Below are 214 nucleotides of genomic sequence, written 5' to 3'. Positions count from 1 at the left end.
AAACCTAAAGCTTTTATAATAGTCACTGTTAATTCAACCTTGGCCTCTCCCATATAAACAGGCCAATCAGTTATATCCACTTTGCACTCTATTCTGAGTAGACTTTACCCCACTGATAAAAATCAAAATAAACTGCCCTTTAGTCCTGTTTTCTCTGTGTCCAGTGACCGCTCTGGAGATTCTGATTTAATCACAGTAGATGGTGTTCCAGTTA

The sequence above is a fragment of the Cervus elaphus genome, chromosome 15 (assembly GCF_910594005.1).
Source record: "Cervus elaphus chromosome 15, mCerEla1.1, whole genome shotgun sequence".
In the NCBI taxonomy this organism is placed as follows: domain Eukaryota; kingdom Metazoa; phylum Chordata; class Mammalia; order Artiodactyla; family Cervidae; genus Cervus; species Cervus elaphus.
This window is presented reverse-complemented; position numbering follows the sequence as displayed.